This window comes from Salvelinus fontinalis, chromosome 19 (assembly GCF_029448725.1).
Source record: "Salvelinus fontinalis isolate EN_2023a chromosome 19, ASM2944872v1, whole genome shotgun sequence".
Taxonomy (NCBI): Eukaryota; Metazoa; Chordata; class Actinopteri; order Salmoniformes; family Salmonidae; genus Salvelinus; species Salvelinus fontinalis.
The window spans coordinates 23,349,159-23,363,668 of NC_074683.1; the positions used below are offsets into that span (position 1 = coordinate 23,349,159).

At 42.8% G+C, this 14,510-nt stretch overlaps 1 long non-coding RNA gene across 2 annotated transcripts in view; it reads right to left on the reverse strand.

The window, feature by feature from the left end:
- The window catches only part of LOC129816509 (uncharacterized), a 31,323-nt gene extending 18,588 nt beyond the window's left edge, over positions 1-12,735 (reverse strand). Inside the window, exon 1 of one of the 2 annotated variants that reach the window (XR_008753562.1) lies at positions 11,989-12,733. This is a non-coding gene — a long non-coding RNA (uncharacterized LOC129816509). Of the gene's footprint in view, positions 1-11,988 lie in introns of both variants that reach the window. The other variant, XR_008753563.1, reaches the window with a different exon arrangement.
- Between the last annotated feature and the right edge of the window lie 1,775 nt (positions 12,736-14,510).

The following is a 14,510-nucleotide window of genomic DNA, read 5'->3' on the forward strand; positions in this document are numbered from 1 at the left end:
ATGTTTGGATCTTATTGTTGAGGTGCAGCGTCCACCTCTAGGTTGTGTTCCGCACCCTGCTGGGCATCAGCTGGTGCTCTGTTTACTGGCTCTGTGCCAGGCTCCTCAACAGTGAGGAAATCCTCTATTTCTATTTCCTCAAGGTGTTTCCTGTTCCTCCTGAAGACTTGTCCCTGTCCTGTCTTCACCTCGTAGGACCTTTGCGCCACAGGTCTGATTACTGTGGCTCTCTGCCACCACTGTTTCTGACCTGTGAGTGGTTGAACTCTCACCCTGTCATCTTGTTGCAGCACTGTTAGATCCTTAGCAGAGGTGTTGTAGTACTTTGCCTGTCTCTGCTGTCTTTCTTTGAACTTCTCCTGCTGACAGTTTGTCATCACCGGTCTCAGTAGATTTTCACTCATTACCAGTAGTGTCTTTGTATCTCTCCCCATGAGCGCCATTACAGGGCTGCTGTATGTTCCTTGTGATGGGTATTTCTGTGATCCAACATGGCCAGGTATGGGTCAGTACCTGCTCTCTTTCCTTTTGCCATTAGTCTTTAGTTTTCACAGCCAATTCAACTTTCTCATTACTTTTCAGGTATTCTGGAGATTATTGTCACGAGAATTATGTTCTCAGTGTTCATAACTCAATTCAATTAAACTACTCAGTCTGCAACCCAGAATCTGTAAGATACTGGTTGAATGAAACAGACGGAGGCCCAGCTACGATAGTCAGAAAGTTTATTTCCGAGAGCTCTAGTCCGTTGTACAAAACCATTCATTTTATACTGGCTCCTTACTTACATTCACACACTAACATTAGGTATCCTACGCACATACATACACACACAAACAGTAGGTATCCTACGCACATACTGTCCTACTACCCAGCCGTCAAAGATTAGGGAGACAGCCGTGAGAATCACTCCCCGTTCTCCCTCAAGATAGGGAGACCGTGGGAAGTACTTCCCGTCCTCTCAGCAATCTCTCAGAGGCCCCTAGCCAGGTCGGCACTGAATTTTGCTCAGACAGTCTGTGTTTAAGATACTATAAAAACATATTGTACCGATATATTGTTTTACCCTAATTCTGCAACATGTTTCATAATCCTCTGCAAGCCTAACAGTTTCTCCCCTCCCCGGGTGGAGACAGAATGTCCTGTAAGTGCAACGCTCGTCGTGGGTGGAAGAAGAGGAGGACCAATGCGCAGCGTGGTAAGTGTCCATATTGATTTAATAGGAATACTGAACACTGAACAAAAACAATAAAACGATAAAACAAACAGTCCTGTACGGTGAAGCAAAAACACAGAACAGAAAATAATCACCCACAAAACACACTGAAAACAGGTTACCTAAATATGGCTCCCAATCAGAGACAACGACTGACACCTGCCTCTGATTGAGAACCATACTAGGCCCAACACATAGAAATCTACCAACAGAACAAAAACATAGAAAAACAACATAGAATGCCCACCCCAACTCACGCCCTGACCAAACTAAAATAAAGACATACAAAGGAACAAAGGTCAGAACGTGACAGTAAGGAACACAGTGGTCCAGCTTGTCTGTCGATAGCTCCTCTTGTCATTTGTTTCCCACATGCACCCTGCTTACCTACTAAAAAGGAACCAAAGGTCCTTGTTCTAATTCTGTCTAAAACTACACACATCATTAGTTATACTTTTACTGACTAAAACTACATACATCATTAATAATAATTGTATGATCCTAATCAATTTCATACAATTATATGGTTTCAGGGTGGAATATTCTAATCATTACTTTAAGCATATAAATTCCGGTAACAATTATGTTTTGTGTTTGAAGTCGTAAGCCTTGCTGAAAGAGTACTGGGGGCCATTGTCTGAGTAAAGGATGTCAGGTATCCCATAGCGTGCAAAGTGTGTTTTCGGTTTTGGAATGACCTTTTTCGACTGTGTGTTCTCCAAATGGTCCACTTCCCAACAGTTTGAGAGGTATTCAACTGTGACCATGTGGTCTCTGTCGTTGATGTGGAACAGGTCAATCCCTATTTTTCCCCATGGAGCTTTGGTGCTTCGTGTGGCCTCAGCATCTCTTTCTGCTGCTTCACACCCCATGCTGTGCAGGTGATACATTGTTCCATTCATGCCTGGCCAGTAGACACACTTGCGAGCTCTTCTCAGACATCCCTCAATTCCTGTGTGAGGAATGGATTCTCTGCATTATCTCTGACCTGAGGGCAGCAGGCACAACGACTCGCTCACCTCTGAAGATAACAACATTTTGCACACTCGGCTCATCTCTGTTGTGAAAATACATGGCTACTTCAAAGGGTACATGTTCTTTCACTTCAGGCACCCCTGCAGGATCAACATTTTCAGTGTCTGGAGCTCCTGGTCCAGATCAGTGTCTCTCTGAATGGCCTTTAGTCTCTTGGTTGACACAGGCAGGTCGGGCAGCACCACTTGTCTTCCAGGAACGTATGGGAGACTGACCTTGTAGTTTTGGAGTCTCATGATCATGCGTTGTAGTCTTTTTAGTCGGTTGAGGAGAGGCTTTGTCATGATGCTCTCTAAAGGCTTGTGATCTGACTGCACTTCCACAGTTCGTCCATATGTGAATTTTTGGAACCTCTTCATGCCAAACACCACTGAAAACAGCTCCTTCTCTATCTGTGCATACCTCTTTTCAGTCTGTCAGGACTCTGCTGGCATATGCTATTGGTTGTCCTCCCTGCATCAAGGCTGCTCCTAACCCACTTTCTGAAGCATCACATTGTAGTACAAGCTGTTCTGTTGGGTTGTAGCATTTCAGCACAGGGGTCTGTGCAATGGTATCCCTGATTTTTCTTGAAAGCCATCTTGTGTCTCTCTGACCACTCCCACAGTGAGTCCTTGTGTGTTAGCTGAAGCAGTGGCTCACAGAACTCCGTTGTGTGGCTGCAGAACTTGGCTAGGTAGTTTACCATGCCCAGGAAGCGCTGCACCCCCTGCACCTCTGTAGGCCTAGGCATCTGTCTGATGGCTGTCACTTTTCCTGGGTCCACTTTCAACCCCTCTGATGTTAGCAGGTGGTCAATGTAGGGCACGTCCTTCAGCCTGAGCTGCAGCTTCGCCAGATTCAGCTTGATATTGAGCTTCCTGCATCTGTCCAGGAGCAATCTCAGGTTCTTGTCATGGTCCAGAGTCGCTGCTTCATCATTGTCTCCTTCTCCCACAATCAGGATGCCATCTGCAAGGATTTTGACTCCTGGAAGACCTTCCATTGCCTGGTTCAACTTCCTCTGAAAGATCTCTGGGGCTGGAATGATTCCCATTGGCATGCGCAGCCACCTGTAGCGTCCCATGGGAGTAGAGAATGTGGTGAGATAGCTGGATTCATACTCCAGTTCCACATGCCAAAATCAGTTTTTCACATCACAAACAGGTGCTCTGTTCAGGTCTGGCAGCACGTCTTCAATAGTGGGAAGTGGGTAATGGCTCCTCTAGAGCGCCTTGAGAGGTTTTAGATCAATACACACTCTTAGTTTTTCAGACGGTTTCTGCACTACAATCAGGCTGCTAATCCAATCTGGGCTTTTTTCAACTGATTTTATCATCCTTCTTTTCTCTAGACCACCAAGCTCCTCTTCGAGTGGTTTATATAGCGCTACTGGCACTCTTCTCTTTGGCAGCTGGACATGAGCTGGACTCGCTCATCCATTTCCAGCTTCAGTTTGCCGGGTAAGCAGCCGTCTCCCTGGAATACATCAGCATAATCCTGTTTTATTTGCTCTTTAGTCCAGGATCCTGTTGTTTTCTTGATGGCCAGGATGGTGTGATGCTGCACTGTAATCAACTCCATTGTATGGATAGCCTTACTGCCTAGAATGGGCCTGTGCACGTTATTATTGACTACGATGAACTGAACTCTGTAGGTTTTCTTATTACGTGGACTGATCACTTTAAGTGTACACTTCCCCAGAGTACTCTTGTTATACATCACCAATACCCGACTGTGAGGTTTGCAGGGATAACATTACAACTAGCACCACAATCTAGCTGAAATCTGACTTACTTTTGTCACCCAGCATGGTTGTTAAGAGAGCTGCATTGGGGTCTGTAGTTTTCTCCTGAACCACGTTGATGCTCTCTGACTTTGGCCCTAGTGTGATGCAGAGAACATTGCAGATGACCTATATGGCACAGCTGTCAATGTTTTGGTCCTTAAATGAAACTGGTATATATTTTATATTTTCTTTAACCAGTTTTGGTCTTTAATGCAGGGCCAACGGACAAGTTCCTTACTTTTTACCCCTTCCACTTGCCTCTTCCATTTTTGTGGTGATGCTGCAATTAGTTGGTTGAAATGTTGGGTAGAGCAGACTTTTCCATATATATTTGTGTTAGCTGCATGTGTGACATAACTCCACCAGTCCTATTTATGATATAATTTACAAATATTATAACTTTTATAAAGATAAAATATATATAATTAAATGTATTTATTTATTTTTATTTCACCTTTATTTAACCAGGTAGGCCAGTTGAGAACAAGTTCTCATTTACAACTGCGACCTGGCCAAGATAAAGCAAAGCAGTGCGACAAAAACAACAACACAGAGTTACACATGGGATAAACAAAGGTACAGTCAATAACACAATAGAAAATCTGTATACAGTGTGTGCAAATGAAGTAAGGAGGTAAGGCAATAAATAGGCCATAGTGGCGAAGTAATTAAAATTGAGCAATTTACACTGGAGTGATAGATGTGCAGATGAGGATGTGCAAGTAGAAATACTGGGGTGCAAAAGAGCAGAAAAAAACAAAAACAAATATGGGGATGAGGTAGGTAGTTAGTTGGATGGGCTATTTACAGATGGGCTGTGTACAGCTGCAGCGATCGGTAAGCTGCTCTGATAGCCGATGCTTGAAGTTAGTGAGGGAGATATAAGTCTCCAACTTCAGTGATTTTTGCAATTCGTTCCAGTCATTTGCAGCAGAGAACTGGAAGGAAAGGCGGCCAAAGGAGGTGTTGGCTTTGGGGATGACCAGTGAAATATACCTGCTGGAGCGCATGCTACGGTGTTGCTACGGTGACCAGTGAGCTGAGATAAGGCGGGGCTTTACCTAGCAAAGACTTGTAGATGATCTGGAGCCAGTGGGTTTGGCGACAAATATGTAGCAAGGACCAGCCAACGTGAACATGCAGGTCACAATGGTGGGTAGTATATGGGGCTTTGGTGACAAAATGGATGGCACTGTGATAGACTGCATCCAATTTGCTGAGTAGAGTGTTGGAGGCTATTTTTTAAATTACAAGTCTAGTCAGTTTTAAGTCTAGTCAGTTTTACGAGGGTATGTTTGGCAGCATGAGTGAAGGAGGCTTTGTTGCAAAATAGGAAGCCGATTCTAGATTTAATTTTGGATTGGAGATGCTTAATATGAGTCTGGAAGGAGAGTTTACAGTGTAGCCAGACACCTAGGTATTTATCAATTAGTATATTTGAGTTTAACCACAATATTTGTTGTATTATTTGTTCTGTCTTTACTGGTGGATTAAAATGAAATTGCAACCATCTTTCTACGGCTTGTTTAAAAAAATAACGATATTTTGGAGATTAGTTTTCAAATAACCGTAAGTGGGCGGTTGGAATCTGAATAAAGGGAAAAATGCCATTCTTGAACATGGGATGAGACTAATTTAAGTATAACGTTTGTATGACTGACGCCTTTAACGAGAGGTCTAATGCTTTAATATTTTATAATTTATGCCCTCCGAATTCATATTCATAATATAAATGTACCCTTTTAATTTTGTCTCGCTTGCCATTCCAAATTAAATTGAATATTGTTTGCTCATTTCAGTGGTCCCGTGTGGCTCAGTTGGTAGAGCATGTCGCTTGCAACGCCAGGGTTGTGGGTTCATTTCCCATGGGGGGACCAGGGTTCAATTCCCACGGGGGGACCAGGATGAATATGTATGAACTTTCCAATTTGTAAGTCGCTCTGGATAAGAGCATCTGCTAAATGACTTAAATGTAAATGTAATGTAAATGTAAAAAACAGGTCTCTAGGTGTAGGCAAAACCATAAGAAAATAGGTGAACTGTGACATAACTAAAGAGTTCCGCGTATAGACAGGTGTTTTCCTTTCCATGGTAGCAAGATCGTATCTTTCTTTTTACATTTATTGGAGTGAGATCATTTTTTTCTTTCGGGATATGTTTACCGAGTATGTCCACATCCCGTCAGACCATTTTATTGGTAAACTATCTGGTAATGTGAAAGTTGCATTTTTTTGTGATCCAATACGTAATATAATAGATTTATCATAATTTGGGTTTAATCCAGAGAGGTTAGAAAAAGTAGATCCTCTGATCCTCTAGATCCTCTGAGGCTGTGGATGGATTCTAATTGTGGATTTAAAAGAAAATATGAATCATCAGCGTACAATGACACCTTTGTTTTTAAGCCTTGGATTTCTAATCCCTTAATATTATTGTTGGATCTGATTTTAACAGCTAACATTTTGATGGTAATAATAAATAGATATGTCAATAGTGGACAACGTTGTTTTACTCCTTTGACAGTTTAAAACTTCATGAGAAGTAGCCATTATTTACTATTTTACACCTAGGGTTACTATACATAACTTTAACATTTTATAAGAGATTCTCCAACATTGAAATATTCCAGGCATTTATATATATTCTACTTTGTAGAATTATAGTGAATAACTTAAAACTACGAAATAACACATAAGGAATCATGTAGTAACCAAAAAAGTGTTGCACAAATGAAAATATATTTGAGATTTGAGATTCTTCAAAGTAGCCATCGTTTGCCTTGATGACAGCTTTACACACGCTTGCAAAGCATGCCATTCCATGAGCGCAGCATTTATTTTTCAACTCGAAACAATGAGCCCAATCAGCCCTCCATGACAACAAAATCATAAACAACAGAGTAGGGCTGGCTAATAAATCCTTAATTTTGGGGTCATGCTCAGGTAAAACAATTTGGCTAATCTATACTTCCATATTTCCAGGTCCTATTGTTGAAGATCAAGGGGTATAACATTTATTGAAATTACTGGAATTCTAATAGAGTTTGGTTTTTAATGTAAAAATATAATTTAATTGTATTATTATACGTAGTAGAAAGCGACGGGTTAGAAGAAGCCTACATAAACAACTCATAAAGTAAAATGTAACATCCATATATGGCCACTATGTAAACTTTAACATTGATTTATCCCTCAATAGATGTCTTTCTAATCTAAAAGTAGCGGAATTTAATCAGATTACGTTACTGAGTTTGGGTAATCCAAAAGTTACGTTACCGATTACAATTTTATACGGGTAACTTGTAACTGTAATGGATTACATTTAGAAAGTAACATACCCAACCTTTCTTTACTGGTATGCCATTCAGCCCTGGACTTTTCCCAGACTTAAAGGCTTTAATTGCACCAAGAAGTTCCTCCTATGTAAGACTTAACCTGCGTGTGTGTATTTTATTTATTAGGATCCCCATTAGCGAAAATAGACATTACAGACAAAAGACTTAACAATTTACATACATTGAGAAAGAGAGAGAGAGTGTGAGTGAGTAAGTGAGTGAGTAAGTGAGCTTCTAGGTTGAGGGTCAGTGAGGTGGCCCACCCCTTTGTATTGGAAATCGCATCTCACACATGACTGTGGGATTATTTAGGATGATGGGACAGTATTGTGATAGCTTCGCGGGCGTGTACACACACACTATCGCATGCACACATGAATACATACACAACCACATTTTCACATAATCACACAAATGAACACGAAACACACACATCCCTTCGGATTGTGATTATTATTCAGCAATGTGTACTAATAAGATCATAGACAGACTTATCACAGCTCTGTGTGTGTGTGTGTGTGTGTGTGTGTGTGTGTGTGTGTGTGTGTGTGTGTGTGTGTGTGTGTGTGTGTGTGTGTGTGTGTGTGTGTGTGTGTGTGTGTGTGTGTGTGTGTGTGCGTGTGCGTGTGCGTGTGCGTGTGCGTGTGCGTGTGTGTGTGTGTGTGTGTGTGTGTGTGTGCTACATGTCGCATAACTCAAAGATAAGTACAGTGGACATGGAGCATGACAGGACTTGAGGGTATGTGTGCTATCCAGCCCAGAGAATACATTCAGCTTAACCCAGGTCTAAGAACTTCCAATGGCTAATGGAGCCTCGAAGCCCTGGGCTAAGGGAGGTTTGAAAGTGGAATAACCCCAACCTTAGCCCAGGGTTTAGCCGGACCTGCTCCAGATTAGGGTTAGTAGTACCGACTTTTAGAATCTTTCCCCGGAAATCACCCAAGACAACCAGTGTGGCCCTGTGGTTTGGTCTAGTGGTTACTGCCAACACCTTTGGTGTATGTACATCAATATGATCGAGTGTTGGATTGAATCACCGTCCCACCACTATTCCCACACACAACCTTCTCTTTCTATTACCTGGCTGTTTCTACTCTCTTTATCATAAAACATTTAAAAATGTGGGCTTCAGGGAACACGTGTGAGTCGACCTTTAACCCTGGTCAGCGTTAGTCCTTGAGTTAACAAATACCTGTGTGCAAGGAGGGTAAACTAGCCCTGGGACAGTTTTAGCCTGGGTTAAAGAGATTGAGAAGGAGGTACCGTCTGTAAGGAAGGAGAAAGGAGGGAGAAAGAGAGGGGGTGACAGAGGGAGAGGAAGGAATATCTACCTCAATGACCTCTTACCCCTGCCATCGACAGTGTATATAGCCAAGTTATCATTACTCATTGTGTATTCCTTGTGTTATTATTTTTTCTATCATTTAACATTTCTTCTCTGCATTGTTGGGAAGGGCCCATAACTAAGCATTTTACTGTTATTCTACACCTGTTGTTTACGAAGTGTGTGACAAATACAACTTGATTTGATTTGAAGGGCGTAAAGAAGGAGATGGAGTGACAGAAGGAGAGAGGGGGAGGGAAGGAGAGGATAATGACAAGTCACATCACAGGGACCTTGAGCTCATAGCACAGACAAAGAGGAAACCGTGGTGGACCACTTTATACTGACATCTCAAAAAATACTATGAGTCACACACAGTACAGGACTCTGGCTCTACCACTGAATGTTTGATAATAATAACTACAGAGTACGAGTATGATGACACAGACGGTTTGTGTGTGTGTTTGTGTGTGTGTATGTAGACCATCTATAGTTGACCATGATAGGTTGACCGGCCTGACTCCTAGAGAAGCAACTTCAATCACTCGTAGCCCAGTCAGAACACTGTCTATGTCGAAGCTCATCTGTATAAAATAATGGAGCCTGTTCCATGTTGACTTGATGAACTATGTTTTTTTGTGTGAAAATATTTCATATTTCACAGACTGTCTCACATACCATAACCTAGTTGTAGTGTTAGTAATCTAAAGACATCTGTTCCCGAAACTGTCATCTTCCTGTGTGACACGTACACTTAGTCTCGGCCCATGTTATCTCCACACACACAAGGATGGACCGCTTCACTGACCCTCAATCTAGAAATACACTATCTTACACACACTCGCGCACACATGCACACGCACACACACACATCCACACACACAGAGAAGGGCGGCTATATGTTGTGTCCTTGATGTGTCCTTCAGCCCCTCATGTTGCTATTCTGGATGGTTTATCTGTTTCTTCCAGGCAGGATAGAAGCCGTTATTCTGTTAGTCAGTTTATACAGGTTCAGCTGGATCAGAACACTGTCGGACTGTTGATCTATTTATACTTTCTTTAAGTCGGCCTATTATTTAAGTATATGGACAAATACAATTAAACATTTCAAGGGTGTGTGAGGTATTTTCTATAGACACATTGATTTATCTTGAGCATTGAATGTCCCCAAGAACACAGTGGCCTCTATCATTCTTAAATGGAAGATGTTCGGAACCACCAAGACTCCTCCTAGAGCTGACCGCCCGGCAGCAATCGGGGGAGAAGGGCCTTGGTCAGGGAGGTGACCAAGAACCTGATGGTCACCCTGACAGAGCTCTAGAGTTCCTCTGTGGAGATGAAATAAACTTCCAGAAGGACAACCATCTCTGCAGCGCTCCACCAATCAGGCCTTTATGGTAGAGTGGCCAGACGGAAGCCACTCCTCAGTAAAAAGCACATGACAGCCTCCTTGGAGTTTGCCAAAAGGCACCTAAAGACTCTCAAACCATGAGAAACAAGATTCTCTAGTCTGATGAAACTGACTGGGGCAAAGTTTCACCTTCCAACAGGACAACAACCCTAAGAACACAGACAAGACAACACAGGAGTATCTTCAGGACAAGTCTCTGAATGTCCTCGAGTGGCCCTCCCAGACCCCGGACTTGAACGTGATCCAACATCTGAAAATAGATGTGCAGCAAAGCTCCCCATCCAACTTGACAGAGCTTGAGACGATCTGCAGAGAAGAATGGGAGAAACTCCACAAATACAGGTGTGCCAAGCTTGTAGTATCATACCCAAGAAGACTAGGATGCTGTAATCGCTGCCAACGGTGCTTCTCACACACACACACTCAGACACACACACTGCCAGTGGTGGATATGCCTAAAGGTGTATTATGTATTGAATTCAACCACGCAACATTGACTCAGCATGGCTATGACGATTAGAGGAATAAATGGCATGCTCATTGCTATTCTTGTAACAAATGTATTTGGGTGCAGGGTTGTAAAGGGATATGATAGAAGATATTAATCCCACACTGAAAGACATATTTTGTATTGGGCAGCAGCAGTCACAAACGAACGCGTTTGTCAGCGTCAGGGTATAGAGTACCAGCGACAAACATCAAATTATTAATGCATGACACAAGAAAAGCTCAGGTAAGAAATTGGATTCAATAGGGTGGAGAACAATCTTGTTTTTTTTATCTTCTTGTTTGATCGTGTTAGTCGGCAGGTAGCGTAGTAGTTAAAAGCGTTAAGACAGTAACCGAAAGGTCACTGGTTCTAAATACCAAGCCGACTATGTGAACGTTGCTCTGTAAAAATGTTCGATGTTAATGCCAATGTCAGATCATATAGGACTATGCAGCTCATATGCTCAACACACGCATGCACGGGCGAACACACACACACACACACACACACACGCACACACGCACACACGCACACACGCACACACGCACGCACACGCACGCACACGCACGCACACGCACACACACACACACACACACACACACACACACACACACACACACACACACACACACACACACACACACACACACACAGCGATGATACATTGGTATCGCCACAGCCCAAACTTGCCCACTGGGACAGCTCCGGTTCCCTCGCAGTGTCATTGCCTGTTCTCGTGCGCTCATCTGGTATTCTATCCGCTGCCTCTCTGCTCAAACTTGAGAAGATAACAGAACATTCCTGTCGGGGGGACATTGTGTCACCTTAGGCCAGGGGTGTCAAACTCATTCCACGGAGGGCCTAGTGTCTGCAGGTTTTTGGTTTTTCCTTTCAATAAAGCCCTAGACAACCAGGTGTGGGGAGTTCCTAACTAATTAGTGATGTTAATTCATCAATCAAGTACAAGGGAGGAGCGAAAACCCGCAGACACTCGGCCCTCCGTGGAATGAGTTTGACACCTGTGCCTTAGGCTCTGTGGCCAGCCCACATACTGTTACTGTTATTTTGGGGAATTACATGCGAATAAGACCCCAATAAACCAAAACGAAGACACATTTATGCTCCTCGTTTTGTATTGTGAATGGCCGAAAAATATATATAATATATATAATTCCCAACTGACCTTCTTGCCAGGTTTCTATCTCCAAAAAGAGAATTTTAGCCTCAAGACACATCTGGTAAATAAGATTATACACACATTTCATAACGGACTGGAACCTGGAGGCGCAACCGGGAACCAGGTTATGCGCGGGACTGTGTCTGTTTCTGTTTCACTTGTTCTGACACTACAGAGCCACACACATACACACAAACACAGGAACGTGAAGCAGACGAGACGCGCTGACTTACCAGGGTGACCCTCTTTCAGACGGGTCTCTCTCCACCGTTAGGTTATTCGTTAGGTTATTCGGTGGTGTTCCCGATGTTAATCAGATCAGATGCCGTGGTCGCAGTCCACGTCTCTACAGATGTACCAGAGGATCACATAGAGGATGAGGAGGATGGCGAAGATGAACAGAGCTACTAGAATAGCCTTGTTCACTGGAGAGAGAAACGACTGCATGACAGAGCTCATCGGCAGACAGTGTGTGACAGCACTGAGTGTGTGTGTGTAGGTTTCTGTGTATGTGTTTCCACGCTAAGTGTCTCAAAAACACACTTCTCTGCTCTCTGCCAGCATTAACTGTTGAGAATAGACGTGCGGAATCCTCACACAATTATTCACACAGTCACCTAAACACCCACACACCCACAAGCAAGCAGCTCGGGCAGAAATCCATAAATCCACCAGAAGTCTGCTCTGTTACATAGTCGTTATGAATCCGCTGTCTCTGTCTATTAAACAAAACGGTATCTCCATGTATGAAATTCACAGTCAACAATACTGATGAATCCAACAATGAACATAGTGATGGATAAAGACTAAATAAAACATCTCAAATCAATCAGAACACATTTGAATCGGAGGATCTCCAAGTTGCGAGCTGCTGTTGCTGCTTGCTGCGCTCTGTTAGCGAGTCGCAAAGAAAACCAATTGATTAGTATTCCTATCCTCTCCGTGAGGCGTGCATGTGGTGAACTCGGTTAAAAGTGCCCGAGGGCGACCAGCAGGCAGCACACGCTGTGAGGGGCTTGGTAATAATGATAATAATAACACGGCCCTGTCTTGACTCGAGGCTATAGAAATATCTGTGGCTATATATTCGCTCTGTGAGTAGCTAGTAACATAATAGGGTTGTATGTTTATCATATTGTATTATAACAGATCGCACAGCTAGGATACTTTTTTTCATGCTAGCAACAACATTCGTTCAGTTGAACATGATTAAGATTTAGTTCAGAGATCTATGTAATTCATTAGTATAGGCCTATATTTATAGATGTATTTTTCGGTCATCAACATTAGCCTATTCATTTCATTGGAACAATTCGGATAAGCTGATAGCCTAATGGTTAGGCTACCATCAATAATGATCTAAATAGGATATCTTATTTGGTGTAAACAGATTAAAATGAAAAGCCATATAAATAAAACAATGATCAGCATGGTGCCTGTTTAGGGTTCGTAGAGCGTAGACATTCATCAGAATGTGACTCTTCTTAATGACCTATATTATAAGAGCGGCATGCACCAATTCAGCGTTCATTAATCTCAGTACTTTAATGAAGCACTAGATGGCGACAACAGGCTGCTGTTTCCATATAGTAGCCTCTCCAAGTTACACTAATCACACTACCATTGAGGTAGTCCTACCCAGGGCCGGCTCTAGCCTTTTGGGGGCCCTAAGCAAGATTTGGGCGAAGAAAAAATGTCTCAGTTTTAAAGCACGTTTTCTGCAACTCTACACATTTAGCCATGGGGAGGAGATCATTTTTCAATTGTGTAAAAAAAAAAATGCAATTCTACTCATTTTGCCATGGGGCAGAGAGATATTTTTGCAGTTCTACAAATTTTGCCACGGGGCGAAGAGAACATTTTGACATTTTCTAAAACATTTCATGCAATTCTACAAATTTTGCCATGGGGCAGAGGGAAAATGTAGCAGTTTTAAAGCTAATTTCCTGCAATGCTACACATTTTACCATGACATATGCTATGTTAATGTTATCTGAGTAGGACTAACTAACAAAATCAATGTGGGCCCCCTGGAGGTCAGGGTCCATGTGTCACGAATACTACCGAAGGTGGCTCCCCTTCCTGTTCGGGTGGCGCTCGGCGGTCGTCGTCGGCGGTCTACTAGCTGCCACCGATCCCTTTTTCCTTTTCGTTTGTTTTTGTCTAATTGTTTTCACCTGTTCCTTGTTGGGGTTTTGGGATGGGTGCTATTTAGGTTCATTTTGCCCGGTAGTGTTTGTGTGGGCTTATTGGTTGTTACGTGTGGTGATGTTTCGTGTCTGTTTTGTTTTTTTTGCTGTCCAGTGTTTGTAACAAGGTTTGGGGTTGTGTTTTGGGCATTCACCCATGTTTGGACCTGTTACGTTTTCGAAGGAAATTAAAGTGTTTTCCCGTACATTTCGCTCTCAGCAGTTGACTCCTCATTCATTTCACTCACCCATCGTTACACCAGGTATACCCTGTGTGCCCGTTTGGCATTCGTCCATCATAACTACAAGTTTAGATAACTGGCTAGACTAATTTACCAATCTAAAAACTGTTAGCTGACATGGCTAATTGAGTGCATGAGAGCATCAGCTGTTCTGGATGACTGTGTGATCACTCTTTCCGCAGCCGATGTGAGTAAGACCTTTAAACAGGTCAACATTCACAAGGCCACAGGGCCAGACGGATTACGAGGACGTGTACTCCGAGCATGCGCTGACCAATTGGCAAGTGTCTTCACTGACATTTTCAACTTCTCCCTGTCTGAGTC